This window comes from Colletes latitarsis, chromosome 4 (genome assembly GCF_051014445.1).
Source record: "Colletes latitarsis isolate SP2378_abdomen chromosome 4, iyColLati1, whole genome shotgun sequence".
Classification (NCBI taxonomy): domain Eukaryota; kingdom Metazoa; phylum Arthropoda; class Insecta; order Hymenoptera; family Colletidae; genus Colletes; species Colletes latitarsis.
The window spans coordinates 16,882,858-16,896,632 of record NC_135137.1 but is presented as its reverse complement, the minus strand read 5'-3'; the positions used below and the strand labels follow the sequence as shown (position 1 = coordinate 16,896,632).

The window sequence follows — 13,775 nt, the reverse complement described above, 5'->3', positions numbered from 1 at the left end:
AAAAAAAAAGCCCGACACTGTGGCTGGGGATTTCCTCCGCGAGAATTTGAGGTCATTTGTCAAATTCGCGGAGATGAAAGACGACTCGGAACCCTGATCGATCAGTGCGCGCGCGATTCGCGACGCACCGTTCTCTCCGTACACACGCACGCTCGCCGTGGCTAACAACACAGCCTTCGGTACGTCTGCACCGAGCGCGGTACAGTGTAACGTACCGGGCTGTGACGTCGTTGCCTGTGACGTCGTGGTACGAGCTGCTCGTTTGGCAGGTTGCGGCCGGCTCGGTGGAGCCGTATACCGCTTTTTCGGGCGTTTGTCCGACGAAACCGTTGTCGCAGGTTTGCGACTTTCGGTTTCGCTCCGAAAAGTCTCAAAATGCAGCAGAGCATGATGTCTGCCCTTGCACTTCGGGCACCCCTCCTCGGATGGACAACGCGCGTTTCCATGCTGAGGTGACAAGCAGAGAATGCACCGCTGGCTATCTTTTATAAACTGATAGCGGCGGTTCGGCGTCAAGTTTCTGAATGCACCACATTTGGTCATTCTGTGCTCAAGGCCGCAAAATCCGCAGGTCACAGTTTTCTCAGCTGGACTTTCTAGAACGGAGTTGTGACTCCGTACTTTATGTTTCGGTGGGTGTTCGGTCGCAGGCTTGCTCGGACCTTCATCTAACATAGTTAGAGCCCTTGCATGCCCCTCCAGGAACTCTATCAGCTCGACATGCGAGGGATAGTCCGGGGTGAGACGCTGCGACCTTTCCCACTCAGCTTTCAGAGGCCCTTCTAAATGACTTCGAATAGTATGGGCTAGCAGCCAATTTCGCTGCTGTAAAATCGTGCCCTGTTTTTCGAATGCCGCAAGGGCCTGTTTGAAAATGACGACGACCTGATTTAGGCTATCGAGATCATCTCTTTTGATCGTTTTCAATTTGGTCAGTTGATTAAGCAATTTAGCGGTCACGATACGTGGTAACCCGAGTTGTTCTTTCAGGGTTTTCCACGCCACTTCGAAATTCTCATCGGTAACTTCGAGGTGCGCGATCGCTGCCAACGCTTTATCCTCCAGAAAGGCGTTCAGATATTGCAATCGATGCACATCTGCAAGCCTCGGATTATTTATTATGCCGGAGGTGAACAGATCCGCGAAATGTCTCCATTTACGTGGGTCACCTCCGAACTTGGGGAGCCGTTGGTTTGGAAGTTCGATAGCGACGTCATGAGGGCTGACCGACGTGGGTGCCGCTTTTGATTCAGCGGCCAGTCTGGTCAGCTCCGTGGCAACGTACGCCTGGAATTCCATATATTCGGTCTCCTTATTCTCTACGCCACCTTTTGCGAGGAAGTCGCACGTGTTGCGTTTCGCAGGGGCATATTTTCTCCGAATCGACAAGTACTGCTCAATAGCTTCCTTGTATTGTTCGGATACGGTGGCGAGCTTTGTCCTGAGGAGCTCCTCAGTGAACTGAGCTCGGCCACGTTTCTTTAAATAAGAGATCGACCTTGACATCATGTCGAACCGGGTGATCAGGTCGTCGAGATCGCCTTCGAACTCGCTTCGACCTTCATCCTTGGCGACAGACATGGTGATCTCTGATTCGAGGATTTTACAATCTACTCGAAACTAAGTTGTCCCGTAAGCAGCGACTTACGTGAACGTACTTTTTTTTTTTTTTTTTTTTTTTTTTTTGTCGTGGGGAAAATCTTCGAAAGACTCCCTCCCACCTCCTTGGGGAGAGGTGGGAGGGGTGTGTGGGATTCCCCGCGCCCGTACAACGACAGGCGCGGGACCTACCCACTAAAAACCCCACGGTGACCCTTCGGCACGCTTTGGGAGGATACCGGGAATCGCTCGAAGCATTCTTCCGGTATCCTCCCCGTGCCCGCGCTTTCGCGCCCATCCCCCGGGGGGACAATCGGTCCCCCCAGTAGACTCACTGCCTCATAGCGGCGGGACGGGACCACTCCATCCCGCCGCTATCCGTCCCGGGGCCGCGTTTAGTGGCGGCTGCGAGCCCCAACTCGCAACCGCCCGCGACCCCGTTTCCACCCCTCGGCGGCCGGGCGTTCATGGCCGCACCAGACCGCCGAGGGTGCCTCCCCTTGCGTCGGACCGGAAGGGGGAGGCACTCCTACCCCCAACCGGTCCGACCCGGCGCCGCCTGGCGGGAGGAGGGTCCCCTCAGGACCCCCCTCCCAGCCTAGGTCATCCGCCACGCCGAGGCGGCCGCCCGCGACGCCTCGCGACCGGGCGACGACCTCGGGCCACCGCACGAGCGCGAGCTTCAGCGCGCCGCTGAAGCTCGCGCTCCCTCCCCGCGGCCTCCTTCTGCAACATTACGTTCTCGCAGAAGGAGGCCACGGCCCTCCACTTCTCCTCGCTGCCGAGCATGGCGCGCACCACGCCCGGCAGCGAGACATCCCGCCCGACGACGCCGACCAGGACACGGCGCTCCCCCTCCCACGCGGGGCATACCTCCAGGGTATGATCCGCCGTGTCCTGCTCAGCGTCGCAGTGGCAGCAACGCGCCGTCGGCTCCTTCCCTATCCGGCACAGGTATCTTCCGAAGCTGCCATGCCCGGAAAATACCTGTGCCAGCCGGTAGGTGAGGCTGCCATGGCCTCTGTCCAGCCACTCCTTCAGGAGTGGCCGAATAGCCCCGACAGTCCGGTGCCCCGCGGTTGGCAGAGCCAGCCGCTCCTGCCACGCGAGCAACACGGACTGCCGGGCCTGGCGCTTCAAATCGCCCCAAGCAGGTTCCTGCCCGCCCGGGACCGCCCCCACCCCCGCGCGTCGGTCGACGCGGTGCCGGTACATCACCGCGTGCGACCACGCGAGCAGGTCCATGGGCGGCATCCCCGCTAGAACCGTCGCCGCCTCATGTGACATGGTCCGATACCCGCGGACGACCCTGAGCGCCATGCGCCTCTGCACCCGACGCAGCATAGTCATGCTGCGCCGGGAGGCAGCCAGGTCGTCCGCCCAGACGGGGGCCCCGTATAGGGCCACCGACTGGACCATTGCCACATAGAGGCGACGAACTCGGCCCGCCGGGCCCCCCAGGTTGGGCAGGATCCGGCCCAGAGCCGCAACCATCCTTTACGTGAACGTACTTGCAACTCTTTCCTGTTCTTTCAACCTCAATCCGGCTCGAAGGACCGTTTGTTAGAAACTAAGGGTTCTAACCGGGATCCGGACGAGGGAAATACTAGGGAAAGTGATTGATAAGTTTTTATTTTGTAATTTTCGCTTGTCGCTTTGCGACAAGCCTTTTATTTAAATTTAACAAAAAAAAATGAAAAAAAATAAAAAAATATAAATTACAAAAAAAGAATTATTTTATAATCCAGCCGGGGGTGAGGCTTCACCGGCGTTGCCCTGGTTGGGATGGACCTTGGTTGCTGTAACAAAGGTTCGTTCAGATTAAATACGTGCGTACACGTATCGTAAACACACGCTCGTCAGCTGTTTGCCTCGCTCTCCTAGCGACCATCGGTGCGCTGGGAGGGGGGAATCAGCTGTCGTTTAAAGTGGATCAGTGGACTGTAAATTTGTACTTGTTCGCTGATAATTATTTATTGAAATTATCAGCGAGACTTTTACCCTGAACAGAAGAGAATTCAATCGTATCTGTCGGGGGCGACTTAGCCACGGACGGGTCACCAAATGGAGGTCGTAAAGCTCCAAATGGGTGGATCCCGTGAGCACGCTCTCCGTGCGGGTGACGTAGGAACGTCGTGCGAGGTGATTTCCTGCGACACTGTAAAATTACTGCACGGCGACCGTTTCTACCGTGGACCGTGACAGTAAAGTGTCCTTTGCAAAATATCCCTCGCGGGTCCAACCGCACTATAAAGCCTACCCGGCGACCGTGTTGCACGGGGACCGTATTTGGTAGGCGGCGTGACGGAAGGTGAGGCGACCTTGAACCCGAACTCCTCCGTAGGTTGTACGGTCGACTCGTACACCGACGGGTTTCTGGAGAGGGTTTTTCAGCGACCTTTGCACGAAGAGCACTCCACGAGGCGGTACCGATTCAACGGTATGACCTTTGAGAGGCTCCAAAGCCGTATAGCTTTAAAGGGATTCTGGGTGGGTGCACCCTGAGTCCCTTACGTCGCGGTCGCGGCAACGACTGCAACGTACAATCCTTCCTAGCGGAGGCGGTCGTGCCACGCGCAGCGTGTATTACGATCTCCCTTTTGTCGCAGGTAGATTGTTATGGGAAAGCTCTAACCGCAGCAACGGTGAGAATTCTTTGAAAAACAAGTCCAAATGTGATATGCGAGTCCGTACTTGAGGAGCGAGATCTTCGGGGATCCGCTCCCGTTCGCAGTCGGCTCGTGAATAATTGCGAATATCGTCGCGGATCGACAGACGAAGACTCGGTCGCGCCTTGACGTCGCGACGCGGCGCTGCCGAATTCAGCTGTCGATCTCTTTTCAATATATCATACGATTCTCTCTCTCGACGTTGACGTCACGATACCGTTTAAACCGGTGCGAAGCGAATCTTCGCGTGAGGTCTGCGTACAAAAACACGTAAACGGCCGCGGTTTTAAATCGTCCGAACGTTCAACGAACCTGACGAACGCCTAACCTTCCGCAGTGTCACGTACACAAACGGATACGGGAATCGCAGCCGAGAACTTAATATTTCTAACAAACGCGATTTTAAATAGTTTTTTAACATATTTAAACAACATGCATACTCCTTCCTTACTAGCATATTGCTTTCTGACTAGCTAATGACTTCCTTACTAGCCAGCTACTTGCTTTCTATGTTACAGCTCGCTTACTAGCTTGCGGCTCGCTTTCTAGCTTACTACTTGCATACTAGCGTAATGCATTCTTACCAGCTTACAGCTTGCTTACTAGCTTACTGCTTGCATACTAGCTCGCTGCTTCCTTTCCAGATCCATGCTCGGTTACTGACTCACACCTTGCTTACCACCTTACCCCTTGCTTACAAGCTAATGCTTTCATGCCAGCTTACAGCTTGCATACCAGCGTACTGCTTGCTTACTAGCTTACCGCCTGCTTATTAGCTTACTGCTTGCTTACTGGCATACTTCTTTCTTATTAGCCAGCTGCTTGCCTACTAGCTTACATGTTGCTTACTAGTTTACTGCTTGCCTACTAGGATAATGATTTTTTACTAGCTCCCTGCTCGCGTAATGGCTCACTGCTTGCTTACTAGCTTACTCGTTGATTACTCGATTACTGCTTGATTACTAGCATGCAGCTGACGTTCTAGCATACTGCAACCATACTAGCTTCCTGCATGCTTAATAGCTTAATGGTTCCTTAATAGCTTACTGTTAGCTTACTAGCATTCGTCTCCCTTAATATGTCCCGGCTCACTTACCAGCTTCCTGCTTGCTTACTGGCATAATGCTTCCTTACTGGCCAGCTGCTTGCTTGCTAGCTTACAACCAGCTTACTCGCTTAGTGCTTGCTTACTAGCCCGCTGCTTGCTTTCTACCATACAGCTTGCTTACTAGCATGCTGCGTTCTTACTAGCACACCGATTCCTTACTAGCTTACGGAAAGCTTACACGCTTACTGCTTGCACACTAGCTTACAGCAAGCTTACTAGCTCACTACTCGCTTAGTAGCTCACTGCTTGCTTACTAGCATAATTCTTCCTTACCATCTTCCTGCTCGCTTACTAGCTCGCTGCTTGCTTATTATCTTACTGCTAGATTACTCACTTACTGCTTCCTTACTAGCTAACTGCTTGCTTACTAGCTAGCTGCTTGCATACTAGCTTACTCCTTGCTTACTTGCATACTGCTCTGTTACTGGCACACTGCATGCCTACTCGCTTGCTGCTTGCTCAATACCTAACTACTTTCTTACTAGCCTGCTGCTAGTTTACTTGCTTACTGCTTGCTTACTAGCTTCCACCTCGTTTACTAGCTCACTGCTGGCATACTAGCTTACTGCTTGCTTACTAGCTTACTGCTTGCTTTCCAGCATACTGCTTTCTCGCTAGCTCACTACTCGCCTACTAGCTTACGGCTCGTTAACCAGCTTTCAGCTAGCTTACTCGCTTACTGCTTTCTTGCTAGCTCTGTGCTTGCCTACTGGCTTACTGCTTGCTTACTAGTTTAGTGATAGCTTACTCGTTTACTGCTTGGTTACTAGCCTGCTGCTTGCTTTCTAGGCTAGTGCTTCCTTACTATCTTACTGCTTGCTTACTAGCATACTGCTTCCCTACTATATTTCTGATCGCTGGCCAGCTCACTTCCTGCCTACTAGCTTACTGCTTGCGTACTAGCTCGCTGCGTGCTTTCTAACTTACTGCTTGCTACTAGCTTACTACTTGCTTACTAGCTAACTGCTTTCTTACCAACTTACTGCTTGCTTACTGGCATACTGCTTTCTTACTAGTTGTTTAAATTTTGCTGGGCCGCAATTACCGATAATCCTGTTAACGTACAATTCGAAGGATATTATCTCTAATAGGATTTGTACAGCGAGCAGTGATAGAAAAACGCGTGTATTACTAGTTTTTCTGGCACCGGTAACGGCTTATTACCTTCGATTCGAGTGTGCCAACGGTATTGATGACGTCAGTATCGTTAGAGAGTAGCGCGCAAGTAATTAGACAAAGATAGACTGCCAAAATTTAGACAGCGCCGTGGAACGATTAATTAAAGTACCACGGCAACGTCTTCGGCTGTCAATCCGCACAGTCTCACAACGACTTCTGAAGTTGACACATCGGCTCCCGATCGTGTTCGAACAGATATCGAGCGAATCTTGAGAGTGAAGCTCTTGAGATACAGCTAGTAGACGATTATTAAATAAAGGGTGCAACGAGCCGATGTTCAGTCTGGTGCGGGTCCTCTGATTGACCTCGCACAGCTGAGAATTCATTGAAACTCAAATTAGCATCAATTAATTTAGACTTTGCTTATCAAACGAGTCGACTTTCAATTCGAATAAGAGCATTCAGGAGTTTTGTACGGCAAATTCCCAGACGAGCTCAATTCCCATTTACTCTCTAGTTTGGAGGGTTCGAGAATACACCAATAAGGTGTTCGACCTCCCTCGTGCAGTATTATTTTGTCGTTTCAAGCGTATAAACGTTTGAAACACAGAGGAGTGGGTGGATACCGTTCAAACATCTCTGTGATTGTCGTTCGGCTTAGGAGACACCGAAGGGAGGCACCTACGTGGTGAACCTCCAGGTGGGCTCACTGGAGTCAGGTCAGCGTCCACTTCGGACGCTTGACATTCGGTCATCGATTCCTTCCCTCTACAGACCCCGCCGGTGTAACGCTTAGAGGAGCACCTGTGCGGAGAGGTTAAGGAGTCGCATGTCAGACCCACACGTAGTTCAAATACTGTCACGAATCATGTCGAGTGGTGCATTCGTGCAGTGAACCACGTGCAGTCGGGCTTCGCAGTGCAACTCTCGACCAACAAGTCATCTGTTGGAACGTTAAAGAGAAGCCGCAGATCGACGGTCGTGCCGTTGTACTGCAGTGCGACTCGACGCACAGACTCCGTGGGCATACTCACGGGATCAGTGCATTTGGAGCCTTACAATCTCCACTTACATCCCCGTCCACTAGACAATCGACTCAGTTCGGCGTCGAAAGGAAATTTATTTCTTTTCACGCCAAAAATTAAATACAATCCACTTGCGAGCTCGAATATTACGAGTGAGCGAAATTCTCCGTTCCTATACATTCGAATATCAAAGCCAGGAGCGTGAGGACACACACGCGGCGAATATACGTGTAAAGTGTTTACGTGTCTAACACATTGCCGTGTTTTTCTGTTCACAGAAAATAATTCACAGATTGAATAAGAATTTTCTTCATTTCTTATTGTTTATTTTATTTTTATTTTTATAATAAACAGTTTTTTTTGAAAAAGAGTATCTTACATTCCCAATCACTTCCCACAACAAAAATCCGATCTCTCTATCCGGACTTCGTAGTTAAAAGCATCAGCTTTTTAACACTAGCTAATTCCTGTCTTACTAGCCTGCAGCTTGATTACTAGATTACTTTCTCATACCAGCTCACTGCCTGCTTCCTAGCACACTGTTTCCATACTAGCTTCCTGCTGTCTTACCAGCTCACTGCATGCTTTCTAGCTTACTAGACGCTTACTAGCTTACTGCTTGCTTACTGGCATACAGCCTACCTTACTAGCTCCCTCTAGGCTTGCTAGCGCACTGCTTGCTTACTAGCTTACTGCGTGCTTACTAGCATCCTACGTGCTTACTAGCTCACTGCGTCCTTACCAGCATGCTGCTTGCTTACTGGCTTTCTGCTTTCTTACTAGTAGACAGCTTGCTTACTATCAAACTGCTTCCTTACTAGCTTCCTCTACGCTTACTAGCTCACTGCATGCTTACTAGCTTACTGCTTGCTTACTAGCCTGCTGCTTGCCTACTAGCAGACTTGTTACCTACTAGGTTACTGCTTGCTTACTAGCATACTGCTTCCTTGATAGCTTCCTGATCGCTTACTAGCTGACTTCTAGGTGACTAGTTCACTGCTTGCTTACTAGCTTACTGCTTTCTTACTAGCACACAGCATTCTTACTAGCTAACTGCTATCTCACTAGGCTGCTGCTTACTTACAAGCTTACTGGTTGCATACTAGATTACTGCTTGCTTACTAGCTTACTGCATGCTTACTTGCTTGTTGCTTGCTTACTAGCTTCCTGCTTGCTTACTAGCTTACTACTTGCTTACTAGCTTTCTTCTTGCTTACTAGCTCACTGCTTTCATACTAACTTACTGCTTTGTTCCTAACTTACTGCTTTGTTACTAACTTACTTCTTCGTTACTAGCTTACTGCTTGCTTTCTAGCTTACTGCTTGCTTACTAGCATACCGTCTCGATACTAGCTTACTGCTTGTCCACAAGCTAAGAGCTTTCTTACCAGCTCTCAGCATGCTTACTAGCTTACTGCTAGCACCCTCGCTTACTGCATGCTCACTAGCCTGCTGCTTTTTTTTTTTTTTTTTTGTCGTGGGGAAAATCTTCGAAAGACTCCCTCCCACCTCCTTGGGGAGAGGTGGGAGGGGTGTGTGGGATTCCCCGCGCCCGTACAACGACAGGCGCGGGACCTACCCACTAAAAACCCCACGGTGACCCTTCGGCACGCTTTGGGAGGATACCGGGAATCGCTCGAAGCATTCCTCCGGTATCCTTCCCGTGCCCGCGCTTTCGCGCCCATCCCCCGGGGGGACAATCGGTCCCCCCAGTAGACACACTGCCTCATAGCGGCGGGACGGGGCCACTCCATCCCGCCGCTATCCGTCCCGGGGCCGCGTTTAGTGGCGGCTGCGAGCCCCAACTCGCAACCGCCCGCGACCCCGTTTCCACCCCTCGGTGGCCGGGCGTTCATGGCCTGACCAGACCGCCGAAGGTGCCGCCCCTTGCGTCGGACCGGTAGGGGGAGGCACTCCTACCCCCAACCGGTCCGACCCGACGCCGCCTGGCGGGAGGAGGGTCCCCTCAGGACCCCCCTCCCAGCCTGGGTCATCCGCCACGCCGAGGCGGCCGCCCGCGACGCCTCGCGACCGGGCGACGACCTCGGGCCACCGCACGAGCGCGAGCTTCAGCGCGCCGCTGAAGCTCGCGCTCCCTCCCCGCGGCCTCCTTCTGCAACATTACGTTCTCGCAGAAGGAGGCCACGGCCCTCCACTTCTCCTCGCTGCCGAGCATGGCGCGCACCACGCCCGGCAGCGAGACATCCCGCCCGACGACGCCGACCAGGACACGGCGCTCCCCCTCCCACGCGGGGCATACCTCCAGGGTATGATCCGCCGTGTCCTGCTCAGCGTCGCAGTGGCAGCAACGCGCCGTCGGCTCCTTCCCTATCCGGCACAGGTATCTGCCGAAGCTGCCATGCCCGGAAAATACCTGTGCCAGCCGGTAGGTGAGGCTGCCATGGCCTCTGTCCAGCCACTCCTTCAGGAGTGGCCGAACAGCCCCGACAGTCCGGTGCCCCGCGGTTGGCAGAGCCAGCCGCTCCTGCCACGCGAGCAACACGGACTGCCGGGCCTGGCGCTTCAAATCGCCCCAAGCAGGTTCCTGCCCGCCCGGGACCGCCCCCACCCCCGCGCGACGGTCGACGCGGTGCCGGTACATCACCGCGTGCGACCGCGCGAGCAGGTCCATGGGCGGCATCCCCGCTAGAACCGTCGCCGCCTCATGTGACACGGTCCGATACCCGCGGACGACCCTGAGCGCCATGCGCCTCTGCACCCGACGCAGCATAGTCATGCTCCGCCGGGAGGCAGCCAGGTCGTCCGCCCTGACGGGGGCCCCGTATAGGGCCACCGACTGGACCATTGCCACATAGAGGCGACGAACTCGGCCCGCCGGGCCCCCCAGGTTGGGCAGGATCCGGCCCAGAGCCGCAACCATCCTTTCCAACCGGGGGACCAGGCAGCGGAAATGCTTCTCGAAACGCCAGTGGCTATCGAGGATCAGCCCCAGATACCTGATCTGGGGCTTCACCTCGATGTCAGCCCCACCCACCCGAATCAGAGGGGGTGGCGGATCCTGCCGAGGTGTATGAAACGCAATCACCTCGGTCTTATGGACCGCCACCGTCATCCCCATCCCCCTGATCCGGTCGACGACGCGTTGCGACCCCTCCTCCGCGCGACGCATGGCCCTCCCCCAGTGCGCCCCGACGGCCAGCACCAGTGTGTCATCCGCATAACACACCGTGCTGACGCCGTCGGGGAAACTAGCCTGCTGCTTGCTTTCTAGCTTACTGCTTGCTTACTAGCTGGCTGCCTCCTTACTAGCTTTCTGCGTCCTTACTAGCATCCTGCTCGCTTAATAGCTCACTGCTTGCTTACTAGCTTACTGCTTGCTTACCAGCTTACTACTTGTTTACTAGCTAACTGCTTTCTTACTATCTAATTGCTTTCTTACTAGCCTGCTGCTTGTTTACTAGCTTACATGTTGCTTAATAGCTTACTGCTTGGTTACCAGCTTACTGCTTGCATAATAGCTTACTGCTTGCATACTAGCTTGCCGCTTGCATACTAGCATACTGCGTTCTTACTAGCATACTGCGTTCTTACTAGTTAACTGCTTTCTTATTAGCTTACTACTTGCTTACTAGCACACTGCTTCCTTACTAGCTTCCTGCTCGCTTACTAGCTTCCTGCTCGCTTACTAGCTCACAGCTCGCTAACTAGATTACTCGATACTTACTGGCTTACTGCTTGCTTACTAGCTGGCTGCCTCCTTACTAGCTTTCTGCGTCCTTACTAGCATCCTGCTCGCTTAATAGCTCACTGCTTGCTTACTAGCTTACTACATGCTTAACAGCTTACTGCTTGCTTACTAGATTACTGCACGCTCAATAGCCAACTGCATTCTTACAAGCCTGCTCCATGCATTCCAACTAACTGCTTCTATACTAGATTGATGCTTGCTTTCTAGCATATTGCTTGCCTACTATCATCCTGCTTCTTTAACAGCTTACCGTTTGCATACTAGCTTCTTGCTTTCCTACTAGCTAACTGCTTTCTGACTAGCTTGCTGCTTGCTTACTAACTTAGTGGTTGCTTGCTAGCCTCCTGCTTGCTTTCTAGCTCAGTGCTTCCTTACTAGCTTCCTGCTTTTTCTCTAGCTCACTGCTTGCTTACTAGATTACTGCTTGCTTACTAGGTGTTTGTGAAATCGAATAAATTGTTAACACAAGAAACTGTTTCCTTGACACTGAATATGTATTGAGTTTTCACAATTATTACACAATCAAGAACAGAATACAATAAACACGGCTTACTAAATAAACGATAAACTGATTTAAGAAAAACGGAAATAACCGTTAGGAAACATTATTCGGTTTGGTTCAACACGACGTTCGGTTGGTTTGGTGTGCGAATCGCAAGTGAGCACGAACTGCCGAGCGCACCGCGTGGTCGGCCACGTGGTGACCAAAAATGGCGCGAGAGATCGCGATCGTCGCGATAAATCGCAGCGATTCTTAACCGCTACACTCTCCCCCCCTCTCGGAGAGGTTCAACGCAGCCATTAATGAATGTATTCATTCGGTAATGCGTAGTTGTAGTGTAGTGTTGATTACGCAGAGGCAGTTTACAATGGATAAAAAGGACGCAAATACGTAAGTACAACTATCGACTTATTCTAATTACAGGCTAGTTAATTTGAACTCATTTGAATTGCGCGATCGTGACCACGCGATCGGACTTAACCTACGCGACTTAAAACTAATTACGCCCTTCGTCGTTGGCAGGTACTGTAATGGGGAGAAAACAAATTTTTGAGAGGGGCCGCTTGAATTGAGATTGTGCGGTTTTGATTGTCACTACCCGAATTAATCTGTCGTCTCCTGGGTGACAATCGATGATTCGTCCTCGTTCCCAGCTACAGGGTGGTAGATTTGAATTGCGGATTAACACGAGTTGACCGACCTTGGCCAGATTTTGTATGGTTCGCCATTTTGGGTGTTGATGGAGAGTGTGAAGGTAATCATTCTGCCAAGCTTTCCAAAAGGTTTCGGTTAGTTTTTGAAGTAGCTGCCATCGCGATAAGCGATTTTCTTTAATTTCTAGTACGCTCGGTTCCGGATTTGATACGAGGGGAGTGCCAATTAAGAAGTGACCTGGTGTTAGTATGGAATAATCGTCTAGACAATCCGACATTGCTCCGAGTGGTCTTGAATTAAGACATGCCTCGACCCGGCACAACATAGTTGTCATTTCTTCAAATGTAAGTGTGTGAGCTCCTATTACGCGTTTAAGGTGGTGTTTGATGCTTTTCACGGCTGCTTCCCATAGTCCTCCGAAATGAGGTGCATTTGGGGGCAAGAATACCCATGCGACTCCGGAAGAGGCCAGTGAATTTCTGAGATTGGAGTCTTTTGTTGCAGAGTGGAACGCGGTGGCTAGTTCGCGATTTGCGCCTTGGAATGTTGTGCCGTTGTCGGAGTAAAGTTTAGTTGGAAGACCACGCCGGGACACAAATCTATGGTAGGCTGCTATGAAGGCTTCTGAGCTATAATTGCTTACTAACTCTATGTGAATGGCTTTTATTGTTAGACATACAAATACTGCAATGTATGCCTTCATTGATTTGTGTCCGCGCCCAGGAGCAGTTCGGATGAGAACCGGACCTGCATAATCCACGCCGGTATGCACAAACGGACGCTCAACCCTTGTAACACGAGGCGCGGCTAAATCTCCCATGAGCTCGTGGGGTGAGGTGGCCCTTTCACGTGCACACTCCACGCACATGTAAAGGACTGCTCGGATTGTCATTCTCGCTCTAAGGATCCAGTATTCACCTCAGAGGTGAGCGAGAAGAAGTTGAAGACCGGCATGCAATAAGGTTCTATGGGTATGGTTAATTAAAAGTGTTAGGAGTGAGTGTGTTTTGAGGATGATTGGGTTTTTTGCCTTTTCAGAGAGCTGCGACTTCATGAGTCGTCCTTTTGCTCGGATTAACCCGTTTGTGTCAAGGTACGGGTTAAGAGAGCTCAGAGAGCTTGATTTTGAGATCTGTTTCGATGCTTGCAAACGCTCTAATTCGGAAGGAAATGCATCGCTCTGAATCCTTTTCACCCAGAACAATTTTGACTGACGAATCTCATCAGGGATCAGCACTATGATCGCATTATTACTCGGAGGCTCTATTTTGGTAAGTTTCGCTTGTCCCAGTTGTTTTTTGAGGTTTCGGACGAAGCGTTTTAAGTACGCGGTTATCCGAAGCAATTTCGGCCAAGACGAATATCGCGTCTCCAATTCCCATGTGTTTAC

At 51.6% G+C, this 13,775-nt stretch overlaps 1 long non-coding RNA gene across 1 annotated transcript; it reads left to right on the top strand.

Moving 5' to 3' along the window:
• The first annotated feature begins 12,351 nt into the window (after positions 1 to 12,351).
• LOC143341045 (uncharacterized) lies at positions 12,352 to 13,345 on the top strand. The gene is made up of 3 exons (XR_013079555.1): positions 12,352 to 12,729; positions 12,798 to 12,989; positions 13,059 to 13,345. It is a non-coding gene; the product is annotated as an uncharacterized LOC143341045 (long non-coding RNA).
• The last annotated feature ends 430 nt before the right edge of the window (positions 13,346 to 13,775 follow it).